The sequence below is a fragment of the Sminthopsis crassicaudata genome, chromosome 3 (genome assembly GCF_048593235.1).
Source record: "Sminthopsis crassicaudata isolate SCR6 chromosome 3, ASM4859323v1, whole genome shotgun sequence".
NCBI lineage: Eukaryota > Metazoa > Chordata > Mammalia > Dasyuromorphia > Dasyuridae > Sminthopsis > Sminthopsis crassicaudata.
Genome location: NC_133619.1, coordinates 319,681,511 through 319,708,561, shown reverse-complemented (window position 1 = coordinate 319,708,561; position 27,051 = coordinate 319,681,511). Strand labels below are relative to the sequence as shown.

Sequence of the window (27,051 nt, the reverse complement as noted above, 5' to 3'; positions counted from 1 at the left end):
AAGTGTCTGAGGTCACATTTGAACTCAGGTCTTCCTGACTTCAAGGCTTGGTGCTCTATCTACTGCATCACCTAGCTGCCCCAAGAGGTTACAAATTTCAAGAAATCATAAATGAAACCTGTCCAAAGAGAGAATCAGAGAGCAAAGACAGAATTCATCGATTTCCTGATAAAGTCTCAAAAGAAGAAGTCCTATCCAAAAATATCCTAACCAAAATCCAAAGCACTCATGTCAAAGAAAAATTTGCTACACTCATGTTCTACACTCAATCAGAAAGAGGTAATTCAAGTACCAAGAAACAACAGATAGTCTTTGTAGTTCTAAAAAGATCTGGCAGTTCTACAATGAGAGATCTTAGGTATGACATTTTAAGAGGAAAAAAGATAAAATTTTTCAACTAAGAATAACTTATCCTCAAAAGATAAATAGGAGAAATAATGAACCTTTAATAGAACTATAAACTTGCAAACATTTCTGTTGCAAATACCAGAGCTGAATAAGAAATTGGGAAATAGAAACACAAAGAGTTTATAGAAACCCAGGAAGAAATTTTATTTGAACTAAAAGGAACTATATGATGATTCAATGCTAGTTTCAAATACTTATTAATAACATAATTATAATAGTTACTATGATAATTCTAGGCAGATGGGTGGCAAAGTAAATAAAACCCTGGACCTGGAGTCAAAAAGATCTGAATTCAGATTTGTGATTTAACACTTAAACTGCTTCAGAGTCCTCATATGTCAAATAGGAATAATAATAGTACCCATACTCCAGGGTTGTTTTGATGCTCAAATGAAATAATATTATAAAACACTTAGCATTGTATCTGGCACATAGCAAATTTTATGTAAATATTCACTACCTTTCTCCTAATAGGAAGAGAAGCAATAAGTGTCCCTTCAAAACTTGAATGTCTTCAAAGAGCATTAATGGAGTTAAATTAAAAAAAAAAAAAAAAAAGAATTCCTATGGCTAGAATGATTTCATTCTGGAGGTTTGGAATAGGGAAAATAAAAGAGGTAAAAAGAATATACTAGTTAGTTATAAAGGAGTTGGGGGGAGGAGAAAGAACTTTCTATTTCTCAAAACTGGGGTATATAAGAAGAAAAGTAGATAAATCTAGAAGTGGTGGGAGAAATAGATAATAGATGAAACTTAACACTTATCTGAAGTGAACAAACAAACAAAAAAACCTGAATACACACACACACACAGTTTGATATAGAAATATATTCAACTGAATAAACTACTATCAGAGATGGGAATTTGAAAGGGCATATAATACCAAGTTTGGAACTGTTGTTTAATTATTTTCCAGTTATGGAAATTCTTCATGATCTCATTTGCAATTTTTCTTGCAAAGATATTGTTATTTCTTTCTCTAATACATTTTACAGATGAGAACACTGAGGTAAGCAGGGTTAAGTGACTTGCCTAGGGTCACATAGCTAGTAAGTGTCTGAGGCTCTTTAAACTCAGAAAAAAGACTTCCTGATTCCAAGCCTGGCACTCCATCCATTGTGCCACTTAGTTACTCTTAGTTTGGAACTGTCACTAGCAAAACAAGTATACTCATCCTGAAGGAGAGATTTAATTGTTTGGAGTCAGAGGCAGTCGGGTGGGTGGGTGGAAGCAGAGAAGGACTAGAATTTAAGGAGGATACTTGACTGTCTCTTGTTTGTCTTCATTTTCAAAAAGAAGCAATGACATCACACATGATGTCTTGGTTACTAAGTGAATTGACTTTAAGACAGAATTGCACCAGGTCATCAGTCTCACTCTCTTTCAGAATCATCAAAGTCCAGTGAGAAAACAGAAGTCAAGGCAACTAGCCATGGTCCAAGATGCAAAAGATGACTTTGACATCTTCAATGTCTGAACAAGCTCCCCAACTGCCTCTTAGACAAAAGGGCAAAATAAATGCTAGTACATGAATACAATGGAATATTATTGAAATATGACTGAAATGATGAAAAATGATTTTACAGAATCCTGAACAGAATAAACCTTTACAGAATGAAATGAGAATTAGGAAAATAATTTATATCATGGCAATAACACTATAAAGAAAAACTACTATGAAAGACTTAAAAATTCTAATCAATGAAATGACTAACTAAATCTCTATAGAAATAAGTTGTAGAAAGATATTTTATTGGAGATCTCCTTTGTTACAGATTTAATTTGCTTAACTCTGCTTCTTTGTTACAAGAATGCATTCTTTTTTACTTCCTTCCTTCTTCTCTTTCTCTTGATTTTTCATTGTGGTGGAAAGGAGCTTAGGGAGAGGAACATGAACAATAATGATTTTTTTTTTAAAATAGATCCATTCCAGTTCCAATGGTGTTGTTATGGTACACACAGAGAGAAGACTGTGAGAATCGAATATGGATCACAACATAGTATTTTTTGTTGTTGTTTGCTTGCATTTTGTTTTCTTTCTCATTTTTCCCTTTTTTATATGATTTTTCTTGTGCAGCACAATTGTGGAAATATGTATAGACGAATTGCACATTTAACATAGATTAATTGTCATCTAAGGTAGGAGATGGGGGAAAGGAAGAGAGAAAAAATTTGGAACACAAGGTTTTGCAAGGGTGAATTTGAAAACTATGCATTTGTTTTGAAAATAAAAAACTTTAATATTAATAAAACAAAAAACAAAATGTAAAGCTTTTTATTTTCAAAACATATGCATAGTTTTCGACATTCACCCTTGCAAAACCTTGTGTTCCAAATTTTTTTCTCTCTTCCTTCCCCCCACTCCCCCTTTAGATGGAAAGTAATCCAGTATATACTAAACATGTGTAATTTATCTATACATATAAAAATTTTTTTAAGAAAATAAAAAAAATAGAGCCATTATAAAAAATGTTCATTAAAAGTAGGGAAGAGAACAGAAGGAAGTTCAAAGCGAAATGTAGAATTATTTTTAAAAGTAAGCAATATGCTATTTCCATTCATATGAAAGAGTGTTCCAAATCACTACTAATCAGAGAAATGCAAATTAAGACAACTCTGAGATACCACTACACACCTGTCAGATTGGCTAAGATGACAGGAACAAATAATGATGAATGTTGGAGGGGATGTGGGAAAACTGGGACACTGATACATTGTTGGTGGAGTTGTGAAAGAATCCAGCCATTCTGGAGAGCAATTTGGAACTATGCCCAAAAAGTTGTCAAACTGTGCATACCCTTTGACCCAGCATTGCTGTTATTGGGATTATATCCCAAAGAAATACTAAAGAGTGGAAAGGGACCTGTATGTGCCAAAATGTTTGTGGCAGCTCTTTTTGTTGTAGCTAGAAACTGGAAGTTAAATGGATGTCCATCAATTGGAGAATGGTTGGGTAAATTGTGGTATATGAAGGTTATGGAATATTATTGCTCTGTAAGAAATGACCAGCAGGAGGAATACAGAGAGGCTTGGAGAGACTTAAATCAACTGTTGCTGAGTGAAATGAGCAGAACCAGAAGATCACTGTACACTTCAACAACAATACTGTATGAGGATGTATTCTGATGGAAGTGGATATCTGCAACATAAAGAAGATCCAACTCACTTCCAGTTGATCAATGATGGACAGAAATAACTACACCCAGAGAAGGAACACTGGGAAGTGAATGTAAATTGTTAGCACTACTGTCTATCTACTCAGGTTACTTATACCTTAGGAAGCTAATAATTAATGTGCAACAAGAAAATGGTATTTACACACATATATTGTATCTAGGTTATATTGTAACACATGTAAAATGTATGGGATTGCCTGCCATCGGGGGGAGGGAGTGGAGGGAGGGAGGGGATAATTTGGAAAAATGAATAAAATAAAAAAAAGCAATATGAAATGGGATTCATAGTTTTATATCTAATCCTTCTTTTGTGTTCTGAAGCATATACAGAAATATTCTTTAGTTGAGAAATTTTAAATTTATTTTTTAAATGACTAAAATAGTTATGATAGCAATTGTTACTGAATATAAAATCCTCAAAAGAGGGTGAGTATTTTAATAGAAAAACAGGGAACTTACTTTGTTAAGGGCTAAACTAATAACCTTTTCTACCTGAAATGGGGCAGATATTAGGAAAAGATTCTCCCCCACCCCCACCCCCATTCGGAGAGGACACTATAGAAAGCATACTTAAGTTGATAAAGGGACAAGGCTTAATTATAACTTAGTTGCAGATCACTAGACTCTTGGGTACATTAGAACACACGTCCCCTTGGTTCTTAAAAGATGAAATGTGGCTAGATAATTGGAAGCTGGTAGAAGATCAACTATGTGAATACTACAATGATAAAGGTCCTCATTCAATTTCCAAGGAAACATTCTATACATACAACATAATACAATTGGCCTTAAATAATCCTGCAAATTATAGAAATAAGAAAAATTTTCAGAGCAGCCAGATGAGGAAGTGTGAGGAAAAAGAGGAAGACAAAGAACAGATTAATAGTGATATCACTAGAGGGCATGTGGAGTTAAGTGAGGATGAAGGATGTGGTGAAGGGCTTGGTGATTTTCACTCTGACCAGGCAGCTTCAACCCCGCCTAAACCAGAACTGGTTCTTGACGTGCTCCAATCAACTTCACCTTCCAGGATGAAGGGAGGAGGAGTAGTGGGAGGGGCAGTGATACCATAAGCACCTCCCCCCCCAGCAATCACAATCACCCCTTCCAATGACTAGATTGCAAAAGGCACTACTTAAAGCCACAGAAGAAGGGCAGGAGTTAGTTGATTTAAAAATCAGTTATGTATCCAGTGATTCAACAGTATAACTCTTAAGGTCAAGAAAGTAGAAGATACACTCCTTTTGCTATAGAAATCCTCAAAGACCTGAAAAAGGCTTGCACTCTTTATGGGGCTACATTAGCTTATGTTAAAATGTTATTACAGAATTTGGCTTATGAAGTCTTAACCCCGGGTGACTGGAAATCTATAGCTTATGGGAATAAGGGTATGCTTAGAATCTGGACAAAACTTGTTGTGGCTTTCTGAATATAGTGAGCTCTGTAGGATACAAACCCAACAAAATAGTCAAAATGGAGTTAATCCTCCAATCACCTGTGAACAACTAACAGGTGTAGGTTCTTATGCAGAAATTTCAGTACAGATTAATTACCCCATAGTAGCATATGAGCAAATTGCTGCTGCTGCTATCAAAACATGGGCTTTTCTCCCTGGTAAAAACAGCCTCACCCTTCACAAAAATTGCACAAGGGCCAAATGAACCCTTTGCTGATTTTGTGGCACGTTTGCAGACAGCTGTCATATGGACTAATGGTGAAAATACAGTAACAGACATTTTGGTAAGGCATCTTGCTAAAGAAAATGCCAATGAGGTTTGTAGAAGGATTATACTAGGTCTATGCAATGATGCTTTTTTAGAGGAGATCATAAGATGCTGTGCCACAGTGGGCACAAATGCCTTTTGTAGCCAGGCTATGATGCAGACTTCCCAAGATCCCAACACGGGAATATAGGGTCTCTTTTGGCAAGGGACTTCCAGAGAGACTCGTCAATGCTTTCAATGAGGCCATCTAAAAGCTCAATGTGGGCATAGAGACAGAGTGAGAAAACAGGGTGGGAGAACAAGACCCAATACCCCATGTCCGCGATGCAATAGAGGCTTCCATTGGACATCAGAATGTAGACTGATTCAGGGAAATGGGATGAGGGGCCCAGCCCCAGGGCGCAAGACAAAAAATACTTGGGGCATGATGGCAGCCAATGCTACACCCAGATAAGTTACTGAAGTTACTGAACATAGAAGTTCAGTACCCAGACATGACCAATCAGCTAGGAAGCCATCTGATGGGAGAAAGGGATTACAATTGGGGAGAACAGAGTTGTATGTAGCTGGGACTACTGAGATACCCCCTGGAGAGGTGAAATCTGTTCCTCTCCAGCCTATGGATTCCTTGCCTCCAGGCACAGTAGGTTTGACCATTGCTTCTCCTGAGAGTACTTACAAAACAGTGTCCATCCATACACTGATGTGGGAAATTGGGGAATGTGTAGATTTTATCCCAGTCACTAACACAGGTAGACAATGTGTGACTTATCAACCAGGAGAAGCAGTAGCATCAGGTTTATTGATACAGATCCCTAATAAGCAATCTGGTGATAGTCGCCCAGATTCTGATTCCAAGCAATAAAATCCAGGAATATACTGGACAGCAGCTGTGACAGCTGACCAACCTATGCTCACTATCTATATAAATGGCATACCATTAGAAGGACTGATAGACACTAGTGCATATCGTACAGTCTTTAGAGGTGCCAACTGGCCCAGTCACTGGCCAAAGATTAAGGCAGTCATCTACATGTCTGGAGTAGGAAGATCAAGAGCAGCTGAAGTTAGTGCTACCCCTTTGAGATGGATATTTGAAGTTTTTACTCTTTTTATAGTTGAAAAAATCCTCATCAATCTGTGGGGAAGAGACATTTTATAACAATTAAGATTAAAAATGAGTACTTTGGTTTTTTAGGCAGGGCTGCTGTTGAAGGCCTGCCAACACTTTCACCTGTTCCTATCCAATGGAAAACTGATACAGCAGTGTGGATAGAACAGTGGCCCTTAGGTAGTGATAAAATTCAGGCCTTATTAGATATAGTGCAGGAGCAGCTTGACCAAGGACACTTACAACCTTCTCTAAGTCCTTGGAATTCCCCAGTATTTGTTATAAGAGAGAAATCTGGAAAATGGAGGATGTTGACTGATTTAAGAAAGGTAAATTAACAAATAGAAACTATGGGAACTCTTCAGCCTGGACTTCCATCTCTTACTCAATTGCCTAGAGAATGCCCTCTTTGGGTTATAGACATTAAGGATTCTTTCTATTCTATCCCTCTAGATAAGAAGGATATGAAAAGATTTGCCTTTTCAGTTCCAAACACTAATTTAGCTGAGCCTTATAAAAGATATGAATGGGCAATTTTGCCACAGGGAATGAAAAACAGCCCTACTATGTGTCAAATGTATGTTGCTGCTGCTCTTACTCCAGTAAGAAAAGCATTTCCAAAAGTAATGTTATTACATTACATGGATGATATATTGGGATGTGCACCTAGGGAGCAAATGTTAGAAGCATGTCTACAAAAGACCATACAAACACTAAGGAACTACAAATTGCACATAGCTCCAGAAAAAAATCAAAGACATGCTCCTTTTCAATATTTAGGATATGAAGTATATTCTAAGGTGTTTACAATACAAAAACATTCCTTAAGAACACAGAAGCTAAACACCTTAAATGACTTTGAGAAATTGATAGCAGATATCCAAGGGATGATCCAGTGTTAGGCTTGACTACCTATCAATTGCAAGCATTATATGACATTTTAAGGGGAGACAGTGCTTTAAATTCACCATGCCAGCTTACAAAAGAAGCTCAAGAGGCTTTGAGACAAGTTGAACTGGCTTTATCCAATGTGGTTGAAAGAGTCACTCAAAAACCCTCAGTTTTTGCTACACAAGAGGCACCCACAGCAGTCCTTCATCAAGGAGACAGTGTGATAGAGTGGGTGAACCTCCCAGCACAACCAGGACAAAGCCTTACTTCTTACCCAGTGCTTGTGAGTAATTTTATTAAAGGCCATTAAGCGAGCACTACAATTATTTGTGATAAGACCTGACAAGATATACAACTTTTATACTAATGCACAAATTAGTGTATGCTGTGAAACCATCCCAGAGTGGCAAATTTTATTAGCCATGGCTCCAAATTTTACACACAGGTCTCCATTAAAGATAACCAGATTATTACATAATTGGCGATGGATTCTTGAAGAAAAAGTTTCTAAAGTTCTTCTTAAAGGACCAATTATCTTTACAGATGCATCCAAACATAATACTCTCATGACTTAACTATAAAGAGAGTAGTCAGAACTCCTTTTCAGTCCACACAGCAGAATGAATTGTATGTAATCATTCTAGCCCTTACTTATTATCCAGGAAACATAAATATATCTGATTCGGTCTATTCAGTAGGTGTAGTACAAAGAATTGCCACAGCCCAAATAAAATTTGTAGCCTCTAATATATATCAGTTTTTTAAGGAACTTGAAGAGCAAGTGAGAAAGCATCTAGGTAAGATTTATATTTTGCATGTCCACTCTCACGGTGAACTTCCAGGTCCTATTTTTGATGGTAAATCAAAGGGCAGATAGCTATGTTGGCCAATACCCCTTTATTTCAAGAAGCCCAGAATCTCATTTTAAATATCATGAGGCTTCTCGAGCTTTATGTTTACAATTTGGAATAACAAAAGACGAAGCTAGAGGCATAGTAAAAGCCTGTACAGCTTGCATTGCTTTCCACGCTCCTACACTCCCTCCAGGGAAGAACCCTTGTGGTTTGAGACCTAGTGAAATTTGGCAAATGGATGTGACCCATTATAAATCTTTTAGTCATCTGTCTTTTATCCATGTTGTGGTAAACACTTTTTAAGGATTCACTTTTGCAATACCAGTGGCAAAAGAGACAGCCTGATAAGATGACAGCAACAAATAATGATGAATGTTGGAAGGGATATGGAAAAACTGGGACACTAATACATTGTTGGTGGAGTTGTGAAAGAATCCAACCATTCTGGAGAGAAATTTGGAACTATGCCCAAAAAGTTATCAAACTGTGCATACCCTTTGATCCAGCAGTGCTACTACTGGGCTTATATCCCAAAGAAATACTAAAGAGGGGAAAGGGACCTGTGTGTGCCAAAATGTTTGTAGCAGCTCTTTTCGTAGTGGCTAGAAACTGGAAGATGAATGGATGTCCATCAATTGGAGAATGGTTGGGCAAATTATGGTATATGAATGTTATGAAATATTATTGCTCTGTAAGAAATGACCAGCAGGATGAATACAGAGAGGTTTCAAGAGACTTGTATGAACTGATGCTGAGTGAAATGAGCAGAACCAGAAGATCACTATACACTTCAACAACAATACTGTATGAAGATGTATTCTTATGGAAGTGGATATCTTCAACATAAAGAAGATCCAACTCACTTCCAGCTGATCAATGATGGACAGAAACAACTACACCCAGAGAAGGAACACTGGGAAATGAATGTAAAATATTAGCACTACTGTCTATCTACCCAGGTTACTTATACCTTCAGAATCCAATACTTAACATGCAACAAGAAAATTGGATTTACACACATATATTGTATCTAGGTTATACTGTAACACATGTAAAATGTATGGGGTTGCCTGTCATCTAGGGGAGGGAGTAAAGGGAGGGAGGGGAAAATTTGGAAAAATGAATACAAGGGATAATGTTATTTAAAAAAAATTACTCATGCATATATACTGTCAAAAAATTATAATTATAAAATTAATTTTAAAAAAATTAAATTAAATTAAATATAAAAAGGTATATCAATATTTAAAAAGATATATCAGTATTTTTAGTGTTTGAAATACAAACATTTTATTAATTTTCTGATATTGACTCAGACTTCTTTATCTTACTTATTCATTTTGAAATGTAATATTTATTACTGAATTCCATTAAATAAAATTTTTAGCAATATTAAAAAAAAAAAAAAAAAGAGACAGCCCGATTGGTCACTGAATTCCTTATACAAGCATTTGGGTTGCCACAATTATGGGTGTGCCACAAGCAATACAAACAGACAATGGACCTGCATATACTTCTAAACATTTCGCATTTTGCACACTTTTGTGCATAGTATAAGATTTTACACACTATTGGCATATCCTTTAATTCTCAAAGACAGGCAATTGTAGAGAGAAGAAACAGAGACATTAAGATGCTCCTCCAAAAACAAAAGAAATGGGGAGCCACAGGTAATCCTAGAGAACTTCTAAATCTAGCCCTTTATACTATTAACTTCTTGATTTTTGACAAAGATGCACTGGCTCTGGCGAACAGGTTTTATAACCCACTAGAAGAGTAGTGTCCAGTGCAAGCAACTCCACTATCATAAGATAATCACCAGATGATGTGGAGAGACCCAGAAAGTGGTGAATGGAAGAAACCAGATAGGTTAACTGCTTGGGGGAGAGGGTTTGCTTGTATGTCTACAAATGGAGAAGGAATCAGATGGGTGCCAACGAGCCATATTCGCCTTGTCCATTGGAGAGAGATAGAGTAGACCCTTGGAATGAAGGAGAAGACCCAAGAAACATTGAATGCTTCCGTTGCTGACTGTGCCCACCAGAGCCTGGCAGTTATGGCATTTGACTCATGGACATCAAAAATTGTTGGACTTCAAAATACTCAGGAATCATTGGATTCTCTGAGACATGATAAGACTGTTGTAGGACTTGAAAACCCTCAGGAATCATTGGATTTTCTGAGAAATGATAAAACTGTTACAAGACTTCAAAATCTGCAGGAATCATTGGATTCCCTAACACATAAAAAGACTGTTGCAGGACTTCAAAAATTTGTGGGGATCATTGGATTCCCTGACACGTGAAGCAATGGACAATAGATTGGTTTGGGACTATCTCTTGGCTGCTGAAGAAGGGGTATATGTGACTGTTGTTTACATACCTTCCTTCTAGGACTTCTGGAAATCTTTTACAACACCATATTGATTTATGTTGTTTGTTATATCACTACTTGCATCTACAATTCATGTTTGTTACACCACATTGAGCCTGCACTGGGTGTGGGGAGACTTACCACTAATAGCCTGTGCATTATTGCTACGTGCTGGTGTAATACCTCCCATGTTGATGGGTTTGTGCATACCGGTTTCTAATAAGACCCTTCATCCCAGAAACTGGCTAGCAATCCCCACTTCCCTTTGGTACTTTTCATCTCCCTTCCTGAGATGTCAGGGAAGGCGTGATCATCTCCTTTCCTGAGAAGTCAGAGAGGGTGTAATCACCTCCTTTTTGGGTTTCTCACTTCCCTGAGAAGTCATGGATGGTGTGACCACCTGTGTTCTAAAACAAAAGAAAGCGGGAGATGTAAAGGGCTGAAACTCTTGAGTTAATGGACTGAGGTCGGACAATAGAGCATTTGAGGCTAATTATTGATTGGACAATACTGTATAAGAATATGCTTGGAAAATGGCCCTTCCCACTATCCTGGGCTGGCCCAATTGTTTGGTGTATACAGAGAATTGTAGGAGGGACTAGGGGGTGGAGTAAGACTATCTAGGGTTACTTCTGGGCAGGAGACGAAGAGGTGAGGTCGCAGAGATCCTAAGTAGCCATTCCCTTCACTCCTAATGCTAAAGACCAAGAATAAAGACTAAGGACTTTTGCTTATCCTGACTCTGGCTGATTCTAACGTATCTAGGGTGCTAATGTGGTCATCACAAGAACCCACAAATATTTGGAGTGTAACAAATTTCCAGCAGAAGATTTTAGGAAGAACTTCAGGAAAAGTGTGTCTCAATGGACAGAAAAGGGTGGAGGGTGTAGCCCAGCACAGACCCAGTGAGAGAGAGAGACCTAGGGTGAAAAAGCCATTGTGGCACAGAGTAGGGATAATGGGAGGCTCTTTGCCAAAATACAGCAGCATTTGCTACTCTGTCCTGGTTCAGAAGCCAGTGGATCAGCAGACTAGCTGTGAAACCTTCAACACAACTACAGAAGGCAAATAGTGAGCCCCTGAATCCCAACATAACAAGTAGCACTTATCCACTCCTACCCAGTGCAAGAAGGGAAGTCAGCAGTTATAGTCTCAGAGCAGCATGAAGCCATTGTGGACTATATGAAGCTTATGAAGGAAAATTGCCAGATGTCCTAGAACCAGAGGATAAACAGCCATTGAAAGAATTCAGCAATCACATCCTGAAAGAGACCCCAAAATGAAAACTCCAAGGAATATTGTGGTTAACTTTTAGAATTATCAGATCAAGGAGAAAACACTACAAGCAACCAGAAAGAAACAATCCAAATATCAAGGAACCACAATGAGGATTGCCCAGCTTCCACTTTAAAGGATCAAAGGACCTGGAATATGATATTCCAGAGGACAAAGGAACTTGGACTGCAGCCAAGAATCAACTATCCAGCAAGATTAAGCATTGTTTTTCAGGGGAAAAGATGGACATTCAATGAAATAGGGAATTAGTTTTGTTTTGTTTGTTTGTTTGTTTGTTTTTTGATGAATAGAAAATACAGAAACTGAAGAGAAGTATAAAAATGGGAAAAAGGGAAGAAAAAAATAACTTTATGTTTTTTAAAGGTTAAAATGTTTATATCCCTATTTAGGAAGAATATATGTTTAACTCTTGAGAATATCTTTGTTAGGAGTATACTTAGAGAATGTAGGTATAATTTGACTTTACTGTGATGATATAAAAAAGAAACTAGGGGTTTAAAAGAGATTGTACTGGAAGAAGAAAGGGAAGGTAAAATGGAGCGAATTACATCAGATGAAGAGGCAAAAAAAGATCTATTACAGTTGAGGGAAAGAAAGGAGGGGGATGAGCATTGTGTGAACTTTAATCTCATTGGATTTGGCTCAAAGAAAAATTATCAGACATATTTAGTTTGATATAGAAAACTGTCTCATCCTATAGGGAAGTAGGAAGAGAACAGGGAAAGGAAAAAGGGAGATAATAGAAGGGAGAACAGAAGTAGAAGGAGAAAGGGATAAGAAAAGGGGAAGGACTGTAAAAAGGGATTGTATTAGAAGTATTAAATTTAGCAATGAGAAGAAAAAGAAATGAAGAAATAAGGATAGGTAATAAGGAAAAAAAATTATCATTCTTGCAGATATGATGATATGTTTAAAGGATCCTAGAGGACCAATTAAAAAACTCCTAGAAACAATAACTTTAACAAGGTTTCAAGATACAAAATAAATCCACAAAATCATTGGCATTTCAACATGCTATTAACAAAGTCTAACAGCAAGAGATAGAAATAGCAATTCCATTTAAAATAACTGTAGATAATAATATATTTGGGAGTCTACTTGCCAAGACAAAGCCATGAACTACATGAATACATACATACATATCCATAGAGATTCTCCATCTATCTATCTATCCTTGTCTCTCTGCCTCTCTCTCTGTCTCTCTCTCTCTCTCTCTCTCTCTCTCTCTCTCTCTCTCTCTCTCTCTCTCTCTCTCTCTCTCTCTCTCTCTCTCTCTCTCTCTCTCTCTGCAACTGGGATTAAGTGATTTGCCCTGGTTCAGCTAGGAAGTGTTAAGTGTCTGAGGCTGGATTTGAACTCAGGTCCTCCTGACTTCAGGCTGGTGTTCTATCCACTGGGCCACCTAGCTGCCTCTCTAAGGTATTTCCAAAAGAAATTTCAATGATTTTAACAAATCACTATACTCTTCCTTTGTGAACTTTCCCATCAGTGGTAGTACTTTGTCACCTTATCTTTAAGTGTTTTCTTTTAAATGTCAACTTTTTTTTTTTAACTCAAATCCTTGATCTCTTATACAATATCACAAAGTATGTAAGAAGATGACATAAAGATAAATATCAATAAACATTTACTGGAGAATAATACATGTCATAAATTAGATAGTGTAGTTAAAAATCCCTTACCTTCCTAAATCCTATGAACGATATACATTGTACTTGTTCATCTATTTCCTAGGTCACCACATTTAAGGATTCACAAATCTCTCTACTTAATCAGATTTATCCATAAATAGTAGACAAAGTTGGCACAAGCTTTAAGAATTCAAGATCATCTCCATGCTGATGAAACAATCTGAAGCAAGTAAATACTGGGAAATCAGAGGTTTTACTGAGCAAAATTACCCTGCCAATGTGTTAGAAACAGAGTGTATCTGGCAAAATGTCAGAATTACTATATGAAATACCAACAGATAGTATTTATTTTACATAATGTTAAATTATTCTTCAAACATCTATTGCTTAATTTCTCCCATGAATCACCATGGCCAAATTTCATTTCTAACTGGCCAATTTTCTGGTGCTTCATCTCTCTATATACTTAAGTACCATGATACTAAAGGTGATACTTTTCTGTTTAGCAGAACCTATCAGATTCTGCTAGGACTTTAAAAAGGTAAGGGCATCTCCACAGCAAACTAAGTCTTTAGAATAGAAATTCTAGGGAGGGATAGGACTTTGTGGAGATTTATTCTGTAATGAAAGATTTGTAGTAGCATGAATTGACCAAAAATCCTTCATTTTTCTTAAAGACTTATAGAGTAAACTTTGAGGTTTAGTTCCAATCACTTTCCAGAATTATTAGACCAATTCACTGCATTGTCACTAGGGCATTAGCATGCCTAATCTTCCCAGTCCCTCCAACAAGTGTTATTTTCCTTTTTTCCTTCATCTTTGTCAATGACTGTGAAGTGAAACTTCAGAGTTGTTTTCATTGCTTTTTTATTATTATTACTGGTAATTGAGAGAATTTCCATATGGTTATTGTTAGTACTTACAGTTCTTCTGGATAAATTCATATTTTAAATCTAAGAGAACATCTGTCAGGCAAATGACATGATTTTAGTAACTGAAACACTATCTGCCAATCTGCATTTTCAGGTATTGATAATGAATGCTTTGCCAAAATACATATTATATGACTATTCAGGTAGCTTATCTCTCCAGATGAAGATATTTATAATTTTTTTTTATTAACAGATGCTTGCAATAGTTGACTTTAAGAAACATAATTTGACTCCTTTATGATGTTGGTGTTATATATATAGGATTGCTGCATAGAGAAAAAAGCTACCTGACCTACATCCAGTATGTCTCTTATACAATTCATTTTACACACACCTACCATATTGATATTCCCGAACCATAGGTCTGCCTGTGTTACTTACTCCCTTGTTCAAGAATCTTCAGGGACTTTCCATCTCCTTGAAGATAAAATACAATTCCTCTGGAATTTAAAACCCTTCAAGATCTAGTTTCAAGTCTACATTCCCATGTTGATTAAACTTTATTTCCCTATAGAAGCACATTTAACACTGCTTTTTAAGCTCAACTGAAAATATTAAATAATATTTTCTCCAGCCTAAAATGCTTTCTAGACTATTCCTTTTAACAAAGTGAGTAGAACAAAAGTTAAGGCCTTTTTTTAAAAAATTTACTCTCACTAAAATTTTTGCCTCTTCCCCACCTCCACCAGAAGGTATAGGTACCACAAATCCACAAAAAAAAAAAAAAAAAAAAAAAAAAAAAAGCTTTCTTTTTTCTATTCAAGGTTAAAATACTAATCACAGGAAGTCTGCTCTACTCCTTTTTATAAGGAGTAGTGAGGACTGTTATGGAATATTAAATCCTAACTTATATTTTAATATAACATCTTCCTAGTTCAAGATTCCTAAAATTATCTTAGAGAAACATGCTAGAAAACATTGGGGAATTATACCAGTTTGGACATCTTTCTCTCTCAAGGAAAGAAATAGCTTGGATATTAGATTAATGTTAAAAACAAAATTGCTTCTGACAGATTTATGCCTAAAGGGGACAGCTAGAGGGCAAAGTGGATAGAACAATGGCGCTGGAATCAGGAGGATTTGAGTTCAAATTTGACCTCAGATACTTAATACTTCCTTGATCTTGACCTTGGCAAGCCACTTAACCCCAATTACCTGCCCTCCTCCCAAAAAATTGTGCCTAAAACACAGAATCCAGTACTTTTTTTTTTCTTCCAAATCCCTAGAAGCTCAGCTAAAGTGCTACCTCCTCCAGAGACCTTTCTTGATTCACTCAAACAGAAACCAGACTCAGGACTATAACTTACTTTTTGAATTTTTTTGTGATCAGAGGTTGTCTTAATTTTTGCATTTTATAATCCTAGTGACTGTCATATAATAAGCACTTTATAAATTCTTGTTGCTTGATTGATTTTTTTCCCAATCCTCTATATGTGAAGAAAAGTTTTCTCATGTTTGCAAGATCATTCTAGCAAATCTGAAAATTTATTTAGGAGACTGTGATTGTTCTATTATAAAATAATATTCTAATAATATGTAGTTGAAATATTTCTAAATATTGGAATGTAATATATTGTAGAGCCTACTTTTCAAGATTACTGAACGCTACCCTTCTTTACACAATCAATATTCCAGCCAAAATGTCTTATTTGAAACTCCTCCTACAGAATGTTTCACCTCTGGGTCTCATGCACTATTGTTCTTCAATTAGTCCTGTCCAATATTCTGTGACCGAGTTTGGGTTTTTCTTGGCAAAGATATTGGAATGATTTGTCATCTTTTTTCTCTAGCTCATGTTTTACAGATGAGGAAACTGAAGCAAACAGGCTTAGGGGACTTGCCCAAAGTCAACACTGCTAAATGTCTTTGAGGTCAAACATAACCTCAGGAAGAAGACTTTTTTCTGACTCCAGACCCAGCACTGTATTCACTTCACCATCTAGCTGCTCTTTGTCACATACTACAAGTTTGCTAAATCTTGTTGAGACTTCAGTTAAGGAAGCAACACAAAAAAATCATAGAGAACCTCAACTTTCCCCCCCAAAAAATCAAATAAATAAATAAAAGATCACTGGATAGAAAAATGACCAAGAAGACTAATGACACCAATAAACTTCTGAGTCCAGAACTCATCATGAGTTGGTTCAGCAGCATGAATTAAGAAAAGTCCATGGAGAACAGGGACCTTCCAAGAGTCCTGAAGCCAACACTCCTCTCAATGCCTTGCCAAAAGACAGAAAAAGGGAAGAAAGGGAAGAAAGCTCTTTAAAATGAGGTTTGAACTTCATTTTGCAACTCCAAAATACATACAAGTAGCACCTTAGAGAAAGAGTAATTTGGATTTCAGGAATATCTAAAGAAATAAATCAAGACATTAAAAAATTAAATTAAAAATAAAATGAGAACCTGGGATGGGGAAAGGGGAAATTAGAAGAATAAATAGTTTAAAAAGGAAGCTTTTAAAAATTATACTAGTAGTAGATTCTCTAAAAAGTAGAAGAGTAAAGAAATTCAGTGAAGGAATATATGGTAAAAAAAATATTAGAACCAAGTCAAAAGCCTGAAAAATCAGAAGAACATATAAGATCTCTATTGTTAAAAACAACTAACAGGAAATCAGTCAAGGAAAGAAAAATCTTGAACACTATGACCAAATTAAAAAAAACAAAAACAAAAAATTAGGTCTTTGGTCTAACAGAAATGGTCAAATGATAATCCTTTTATTTTTAAAATGTGCTGGATTCATTAATAAAATGATCAAACTACCCCTGGGGCAGGGGATTTATTAGAACCAGAAGGCAAAGTGAGCAATGAAAAAATTCGATGTTCTCCAAAAAACACCCCTCAAATTGAAAATAATACTTAGGAACAATCATACAAAAATCTACCAAGGAACTACAGGTAAAATCACATAAGATGATGTTGTAACCTATTTTAAAAGATAGAAAATTTTTGAACCTTGGTTCAAAAGGTTAAAAAAAAAAAAGAGAGGGCAAGGAATTAGTTAAAAACAAATATAATTTGCTTTACAAATCTTAGTACAAAGATCCTACTGTAGGAAAAAAAAAAATGGACCTTTAATAAAATCTGAGTAGAATCTTTGATAGGCAAATAAGATGCAATGGTGCTTATACTCTCCATGATGGAAAAGAGATAAATGTTCCTTCAGAACTCACAGGAGTAAAGAAAAACAAACACAGGGACTAGGATTGCTTTTTGTTATGTTGGTTTTAAGAAAAGAAAGAAAAGGAAGAAAAATGGAATATAGTAGTAAATAAGTGAGGCAGAAAAGACAACTTCCATTATATATAATTAGAATTCACAAAAATAGTATATAAACACAGACAGGGGAAACAAGTATCTTGTGTACTTTGCCCCTATTTGACCAAGTAAAGAGGAGATTGAACTCGCATACAAAAAAGCTTGATATCAAAAAAAAAAAAAAAAGAAAAAAGAAAAAAAGAAAGGAAAAAAAGAAAGAAAAAGAAAAAGAAAAGAAAAGAAAGAATGAAAAAGAAAAAATATCAAAAAGAAATTATATTTGACAAGATCTTGTCTACGATGAAGGAGAAGAAAGAAGGGATTTAGAAAGAGGCAAAAATCAGAAAGTGAATAGTCACAGGCAAAAAAACTTCAACCACAAAGAGGGCTGAGTGAGGGATCAAAAGCAAAAGAGGAAAAAAAAAACACTAAATCTATAAAAGAACAAAGATTAGGACTCAGATTAGCCAAGAAGGAGAAATAGAGGAAAGCACTTCAATGACAGATTACTGGAGTTGATAACAGTCTTTTTCTTTCTCCCACTTTCTTCTTTTATGTAAAGAGAGAAGTAAGGACTAAAGAGAAGGCTCGAGGTTAAAAGCTTGGCTCAGGGACAAACTGCTAGTATGTAGCTGAGTAAAAGAATTTGAACATAGGTCTTTCTAACTCCAGCATTCCATCTTCTGGGCTACTTGGCTGCCTCTGACTAATATTTTCTCTTTCCTCAAATCACCTTATATCTACTTATCCATCATACATACTATAACACATATATGAAAAGTAGAATGTAGGCTCCTTGAGGACAGGGACTATTTAACTTGTATCTTTGTATCTTCAGATAACCACTGTGACTAATTTGTAGATGATGAATTGAACTGAGAGCTTAACTGTGGCAGCATACTCCCATAATCCCTGACATTGAGAAGTCTAAGGTTAGCAGATAGATCTCTTGACTCAGGAGCTAAACCAAGTGGCTGCACTAAATCCAGCATCAACTCTCCAGTAACTAACCCATTACCATCCTGCACTTGATTCATTCATTGTAACACACTACAGCTGTGGAGTTGGAGGTTCTTGATTTGAATTCTGAATAGGCCTGTCTCCGAGTATAATCTTAGACAGTCCTGACTTTCCTTAGTTATGGGCTTAGTCAGGGTGATCTTGGAAGCCTCTGCTAGCCCTCAAACTATGATCTTATGAGCCATGGTACTCAATTTATCTATCAATGTGGATAAACAAAAGGAAATAAGTAATTTTTTTACTACTGAAATAAATGACAATTTAGTAAATCTTTTCTAAAGACTTTTTATATTGTTGGTCTTCTAAGTGTTTTTCTAGATATGTTATTTTCAAATGATTTTTACATATCTTTGTGAACCTTTTTTTCACTATCATAATTATTCTTCAGAGCAGTGGTAGATCCTGGATTCAGGAGTACCTGATTTCAAATCCAGCTTCTGACACTTAAAACTTCCTAGCTGTATGACGCTAGGTAAGCCAATTAATCCCAATTGCCTTTTGCAAAACAAACAAAAAAAAAAACACCCCATAATTATATTTTTCTGGTTCTGTTATAGTTTTCTGGACCTGTTTCTGGCAAAATTCAAAATATTTTTCTTTTATTGTTCTTCCTTTTTTAGTCAGAATCAGTGAGATTTCACGAGGAAGATTATATGTCAATAACTGGGCAAATCATTCATGTGGAATTGTATCCAACATATTTTCTGATTCTTAAACCTTAATTTCTTTTCTAACACAAAATTTAATACTTTAAATCCAAATAGGGAAGAAGGATGAGGAGAAGCACAATCAGATAAAAATGCTTAAAAATGAAAGAAATGAATTAAATAAACTTTTAACCTGAAATGTGTTTGCTTTTTGGATGACCCCAAAGAAAACATGTAAATGCCTTTCATGTTTATTTTAAAAGACAATATAACGAATATATAAAACTTTTTATCTTAAATTGCCAAGGTACTTTATAAACTCACTAATGAATACTCCTGAGTTTATTTTTAAAAATTTGGCAGAGCCAACATTAATTAATCCTCATGACATCCTTGTAAATGAGGCTAATGGCAAGTATTATCATCACTATTTAAAAGTCGAAGAACTTACCTATATAAAAAGTAAGTAGTGAGGTAAGTGAGGTAAGGCATAAAGCCAGAATTTCCATGTCACAAAAAAAAAAATCTAGATCCAAATGTTTTATCTAGGAAATATCTACTGGTTAATTTTGATTTTGTACAGAGAGAAGACATTCTAATGGCAACTTAGCTATTTCATTTTTAAACATTTTCATAATGTTTAAACATAAAATATAAAATTTAATTTTAACAGAAAACTTCAGAAACTATAAAGTTCATCTTCAACTTCTTCTAGAAATATATAATTTTCTTTTTTCTCTTTTTTCCAAATTCACAATATAAGATTTTATAATTATCAGTTTCCTTATATTTATTTCACTGATGAGGTTCTCAAACACACTCACCCAGAAAACATCTTAGGAACCAATCCTGAGTCCTAATTGAAAGAAGTGAACTTTAACCCAATTTAAAAGGTATACTTCCTTCCATTTCTTAAATGAAACTTTCAAATAATTAGCTTTTAAACAAACAAAAAAACCCAATTATGGTATTGAAAAAAACATGCTTAAATCTGACATCTAAACAGGATGAAAATCTCAAAGGCTTTTTCTACTCCCAGTAGTTGCTAACCCAGTAGTTGCTTAAGTTGCTAACTTAGTCACTAAGAGAAGTGAAATTAAACAAATATATTGCTATAAATCAATGTTTATTAAGTCTGTTCTCCCATGAGACCTTAGCTCACTTGGAATAAACCATGATTTCAACAGGGGAAAACCAAATAGTATAAGCTTTTAAACTTTACTAAAAAAAAATTTTCACTCAACTAACTAAACAACTCCTTGGTTGTTTCAGAATGATCCAAAGATTATTATTATTTTTTTTTAAAGAAATCCTTCCTTAATTATATGAGAAAATTTAAAAGAAAAAACTTGAACTATATTTCCAATTTTTATGTAACTCCCCAATACTGAAATTCAAAATCCAAACCTGCTTATCTCACTTCCTTTTTTATTATTATTACTATCATTTGTAGAGATGTTTTTTTTTTTAATTATTATAGCTTTTTATTTACAAAACATATGCATTGGTAAATTTTCAACATTGACTTTGCAAAATCTTCTGTTCTAAATTTTCCCCTCCTTTCCTCCACCTCTCCCTTAAATGGCAGGTAGTCCATACATTTTAAATATGTTAAAATATATGTTAAATCCAATATATGCATACAAATTTATATAGCTATCTTGCTGCACAAGAAAAATCGGATCAAGAAGGGAAAAAAAAAACTGAGAGAAAACCCAAAATGCATGCAACTAACAACAGGAAGAGTGAGAATGTTATGTTGTGTTCCACACTCAGTTTCCACAGTCCTCTCTCTGGGTGTAGATGGCTCTCTTCATCACTGAACAATTGGAACTGGTTTGAATCCTCTCATTGTTTCAAAAAGAAGAATCATACTTTCATTTATCTTTAAATAGTATTTTATTTTTCCAAATACATGCAAAGATAGTTTTCAAGATTCACCTTTGCAAAATTTTGTGTTCCAAATGTTTTTCCCCCTCCTAAAAATATGGAATGCTTCACAAATTTGCATATCATCCTTGCAGAGGGGCCATGCTAATTTTCTCTGTATCGGTCCAATTTTAGTATATGTGCTGCCAAAGCAACACTTCACATATTTAATCCCTAAGTATGGCAGGGAAAAAAGAGCAGGGACTAGCCTAAGCTCTCCCAAATTTCCCTCCAAACAACCTTAAATAATGCCTCAAAACAAATTCTTAAGCAGCAAGTAAAAAAAAAAAAAAAAAAAAAAAAAGATGGAGTGAAACAATTTTCTATCCCAAGACAACTTGGAAGGCTGATAGGAAAGGTCTGTCTTTCCAGAGTGAGAGTGGAGCACAATCCATCATAGACAATGCTGCAGCAGGCCTAAAAGGCAACTGAATCAGCAGAAATGAGTTCAGGAGCTCCCAATCCACAGATTTAAGGGGTCGGGCAACCGGTCAGAAGGAAATAATAGGCTGTAGCTATAGCTTTGCTAGCACTGAGTGTAGGACTCAGTTCCATTGCTGATTCAGATTCCTGTCCTGGGTCACAGTCCCAAAGTGAGGAGGAGCAACAGTACACCACAACTTACAACTGTAGGGGAGTGGAGACCCTGGCCACAGTTCCAGAGCAGAAGAGAATGTTTGTAGTCACTTACAGATCAGAGCATAGGCCAGAAGAATAGTAAACACACATATCTTCAGATTACACTGTTTGCAAGAACTGAAAACTTACAAATGCCCAGAACTAGCTTTGAAAACAATTGCACAAAAAACCTGAAGCTTGGAACAATGACCCCTTTGTCCCAGAGCAGAGCCCAACTTTACCATAAAGTTGAAAATCAAGAAATAAGCTGGGAAAATGAGCAAACAACAAAAAAACAAACTGGCCATAGAAAGTTATTATAGTGATAGGGGAGATCAAAACACAAATTCAAAAAAAGACAAAATCAAAATTGCTATAGCCAAAACCTCAAAAAAAAATTTGAATTAGTCTCAGACCATTAACTTTTGAAAGAATTCAAAAGAGATTTTAAAAATCAAATAAGAAAAAAATAGTTGAGTAAAGAAATGAGAGTAAAGCAAGAAAATCATGGAAAATAAGCCAACAATTTGATAAAGGAGGCACCAAAAATTTTTTTTAAATGATACATTAAAAAAAAAAAAACAGGCCAAATGGTAAAAGAGGCTCAAAAATCCACTGAAGTGAAGGACTTAAAAAATAGAGTTGGCCACATGGGAAAGAAGGTACAAAACTCATTTTTAAAAATAATTCCTAAAAAATTAGAATTGGGCAAGTGGAAGCTAATGAATTCATGAGACATCAAGAAATACTCAAATAAAATGAAAACAATGAAAAAAATTGAAAAAGATGAAATATTTCAATGGAAAAATAATAGACTTCAAAAACAAATAAAAAAGAAGTAATTTTAAAATTAATGATCTACCTGAAAGTCATGATCAAAATAAAAGCTTGACATCATCTTTTAAGAAATTATCAAGGAAAACTGCCCTACTATTCTGGAACCAGAGGATAAAATGGACATCTGAAAATATCCAAAACCAAAACACCTAGGAATATTATAGCCAAGTTCTATATCTCCCCAAATCAAGAAGAAAACATTACAAGTACTTACAAAGAAACAATTCACAGTCAGTAAAATATAACATTTAACAGTTTATATATTAAAAGACTGAAGAATTTGGAATATAATGTTCCAAAAAGCAAAGAAACTAAGATTATTTAATATTATATAATATATAATATAGTAAAAATAATAATCAATAATTACTCAGAAAAACTGAGTATAATTCTTCAGGGGGAAAGGAGATATTTAATGAAATAGAGGACTTTCAAGAATTCATGATGAAAGAGCCAGAACTGAAGAGAAAGTTTGACTTTCAAATACAAGATTCAAAGATACATAAAAAGGTAAACAGGAAAGAGAAATCATAAGGGATTCAATAAGATTAAACTATTTACATTTCTCCATGGAAAGATTATACTTGTAATACCTAAGAACTTTCTCTTTATTTAGGACAGTTAGAAGAAGTATACATAAATAGAGAGCATGGGTGTCAGTTGAATATGATGGGGTAATGTCTAAAAAAAATAAATTAAGGAGTAAAAAAGAATGCACTGGGAGAGGAGAGAAGACAGGTAGAATGGGGTAAATTATCTCACATAAAAGAGGTACAAAAGGGATTTTACAATAGAGGGGAAGATGGAGGTGAGGTGGAATGCTTGAACCTTAACTCTCATTGGAATTGGCTCAAAGAAGGAATAACACAATACACTCAGTTGAGTATAGAATTCTATCTTACCCTACAGGAAAATAGGAAGGAAGAGGATAAGAGAAGGGGAGAATGCTAAGAAATGGGAGGGCAGATTAGGAGAGGTAAAAGTCAGATGCAAAACACTTTTTGAGGATAGACAGAGTGAAAGGAAAGAGATTAGAATAAACGAGGGAGAAATAGAATGGAGGAAAATACACAGTAATCAACTGAAAAAAAAATTTACACCAATTTTCTCTGATAAAGGCCTCCTATGCCAAGAACTGGGTCAAATTTATAATAATAGGATCCACCCCAATAATAATTAAGTGATATAAACAGTCAGTTTTCAGACAAAGTAATCAAAGCAACCTATAGTCATATGAAAGACTGCTCTAAATTACTATTGATTAGAGAAAAGTAAATTAAAACAGCTTTGGGGTAATGCCCCATACCTATCAGATTGACTATGATAGAAAAGGAAAATGACAAATGTTGGAGGGACTGTGAGAAAATTGAGACATTAATATACTATTAATAGAGCGATGAACTGATCCAACCATTCTGGAAAACAAATTGTAACATGCCCAAAGGGCTAAAAAAAAATCCCACACTTTCACCCAGCAATAAAGACCACTACTAAGTCTGTATCCCATAAATCTAATAGTAACCTATAATAAGCAAAAAAAGAAAAGTACCCACAAAAAAGATTTATTTCAGCTCTTTTTGTGATGCCAAAGAATTGGAAATTAAGGAATGTCCAGCAATTTGAGGATGGCTGAACAAGTTGTGATACAAGATTGTAATGGAATATTACTGTACTGTAAGAAATGATGAGCAGCAAAAAATTATCAAGTTATACATACCCTTTGACCCAGCAGTATTATTACTGGGCTTATATCCCAAAGAGATCTTAAAGGAGGGAAAGGGACCTGTATTGCAAAAATGTTTGTGGCAGCCCTCTTTGTAGTGATAAAAAACTGAAAACTGAATGGATGCCCATCAAATGGAGATTTGCTGAATAAATTATGGTATATAAATTTATGGAATATTATTGTTCTATAAGAAACAATCAGCAGGATTCTTTCAGAGAGGCCTGAAGAGATTTATATGAACAATGCTAAGTGAAATTAGTAGAACCTGGAGATCATCATACAAAGCAACAAAAAGATTACAAAATGATCAATTCTGATGGACGGGGCTCTCTTCAACAATGAGATGATTCAAACCAGTTCCAGTTGTGGAGTGATGGAGAGAGCCATCTACACCCAGAAAGAGGACTATGGGAACTAAATGTGGACCACAACATTCCATTTTCACTCTTACTGTTATTGTTTGCTTGTAGATCAGAGTTTTCTTGTGTAGCAAGATAACTGTATAAATATGTGTACATATATTTGATTTAACATATATCTTAACATGGAGGGGAAAATTTGGAACAGAAGGTTTTGCAAGGGTCAATGTTAAAAAAATTACTCATGCATATGTTTTGTAAATAAAAAGCTATAAAAAAAGAAAGAAAGAAAAAAGAAATGATGAGCAGGATGCTCTCAGAAAAACCTGGAAAGAAATCACATGGACTGATGCAAAGTGAAATGAATAAAACTAGAACATTGAACACAATAATAGAAATACTGCATAATGATCAACTGTGTGAATGATTCAGCTATTCTCTGCAAATAAAATTATCCAAGACAATTCTAAAGAACTTTTGATGAAAAATACCATAAATCTCCAGAGAAAGAACTGATGGTTTCTGAAAGCAAGTCAAAGCATAATTTTTAAAAATTTTAATTTAATTTAATTTTATTAATTTTATAATTATAATTTTTGACAGTACATATGCATGAGTAATTTTTTTACATTTTCCCTTGTATTCATTTTTTCAAATTTTCCCCTCCCTCCCTCTATTCCCTCCCCTAGATGACAGGCAATCCCATACATATTAAATGTGTTACAGTATAACCTAGATATAATATATGTGTGTAAATCCAATTTTCTTGTTGCACGGTAAGAATTGGATTCCGAAGGTATAAGTAACCTGGGTAGAAAGACAGGAGTACAAACAGTTTACATTCAATTCCCAGTGTTCCTTCTCTGGGTGTAGCTGTTTCTGTCCATCATTGATCAACTGGAAGTGAATTGGATCTTCTTTATGTTAAAGATATCCACTTCAATCAGAATATGTCTTCATACAGTATTGTTGTTGAAGTGTATAGTGATCTCCTGGTTCTGCTCATTTCATTCAGCATCAGTTCATGCAAGTTTCTTGAAACCTCTCTGTATTCATCCTGCTGGTCATTTCTTACAGAGCAATAATATTCCATAACCTTCATATACCATAATTTACCCAACCATTCTCCAATTGATGGACATCCAGTTTCTAGCCACTACAAAAAAAGTTGCCACAAACATTTTGGCACATACAGGTCCCTTTCCCTTCTTTAGTATTTCTTTGGGATATAAGGCCAATAACAGCAATGCTGAATCAAAGGGAATCACAAAGGGAATCACAGTTTGATAACTTTTTGGCTCTCCAGAATGGCTGCATTCTTTCACAACTCCAACAACTCCATCAGTGTCCCAGTTTTCCCACATGCCCTCCAACATTTATCATTATATTTTCCTGTCATCTTAGCCAATCTGACAGGTGTAGTGGTATCTTAGAGTTGTATTAATTTGCATTTCTCTGATCAGTAGTGATTTGGAACACTGTCATATGAGTGGAAAGTTTCAATTTCATCATCTGAAAATTGTTTGTTCATATCCTTTGACCATTTATCAATTGGAGAATGGTTTGATTTCTTATAAATTAAAGTCAATTCTCTGTATATTTTGGAGATGAGGCCTTTATCAGAACTTTTAACTGTAAAAATATTTTCCCAATTTGTTACTTCCCTTCTAATAGTATTTGCATTAGTTTTGTTTGTACAAAAGCTTTTTAATTTGATGTAATCAAAATCTTCTATTTTGTGATCAATAATGATCTCTAGTTCTCCTTTGGTCATAAATTTCTTCCTCCTCCACAAGTCTGAGAGGTAGACTCTCCTATGTTCCTCTAATCTATTTATGATCTTATTCTTTATGCCTAAATCATGGACCCATTTTGATCTTATCTTGGTATATGGAATTATGTGTGGGTCCACATCTAATTTCTGCCATACTAATTTCCAGTTTTTTTCAAATAATGAATTCTTATTCCAAAAGTTGGTATCTTTGGGTTTGTCAAACACTAGGTTGCTATAGTTGTACCCTATTTTGTCCTGTGTACCTAATCTGTTTCACTGATCAACTAGTCTATTTCTTAGCCAATACCAAATGGTTTTGGTGACTGCTGCTTTATAACATAGCTTTAGATCAGGTACAGCTAGACCATCTTCATCTGACTTTTTTTTTTCCATTAATTCCCTTGAAATTCTCGACCTTTTGTTCTTCCATATGAATTTTGTTATTTTTTTTCTAGGTCATTAAAATAGTTTCTTGGGAGTCTGA

General features: G+C 34.9%; 1 protein-coding gene and 1 non-coding gene across 4 annotated transcripts in view; both read right to left on the bottom strand.

The window, feature by feature from the left end:
* GRAMD1C (GRAM domain containing 1C) overlaps positions 1 to 27,051 on the bottom strand; it is a 133,787-nt gene that overhangs the window by 84,107 nt on the left and 22,629 nt on the right. The gene's annotated exons all lie outside the window — the stretch shown is intronic.
* On the bottom strand, positions 21,306 to 21,411 carry LOC141565150 (U6 spliceosomal RNA). Its single transcript, XR_012488851.1, has one exon. It is a non-coding gene; the product is annotated as a U6 spliceosomal RNA (small nuclear RNA).